This window comes from Grammomys surdaster, unplaced genomic scaffold (assembly GCF_004785775.1).
Source record: "Grammomys surdaster isolate TR1022 unplaced genomic scaffold, NIH_TR_1.0 207, whole genome shotgun sequence".
NCBI lineage: Eukaryota > Metazoa > Chordata > Mammalia > Rodentia > Muridae > Grammomys > Grammomys surdaster.
This window is the reverse complement of record NW_021604652.1, coordinates 2,450,485-2,450,714: the sequence shown is the minus strand read 5'-3', so window position 1 is coordinate 2,450,714 and position 230 is coordinate 2,450,485. Positions and strand designations below refer to the sequence as shown.

General features: G+C 36.1%; 1 pseudogene; it reads left to right on the top strand.

Moving 5' to 3' along the window:
* The window catches only part of LOC114624509, a 33,284-nt pseudogene that overhangs the window by 23,459 nt on the left and 9,595 nt on the right, over positions 1-230 (top strand).

Here is a 230-nt window from a genome sequence, read left to right as displayed (position 1 = left end):
ATAGACACACAAAACAAGGAAGACATAGACACAAAGCATGGAAGAAATAGATATAAGAATTAGACAAGCAGAGCAAGGAAGGGATAGACACACAAAACAAGGAAGACATAGACACAAAGCATGGAAGAAATAGGTAACAAAGAATTGGACACACAGGGCAAGGAAGAAATAGATAACAAAACAAGAAATAGACACACAACACAATACACACTAATGGTTGGAAGAAGTAA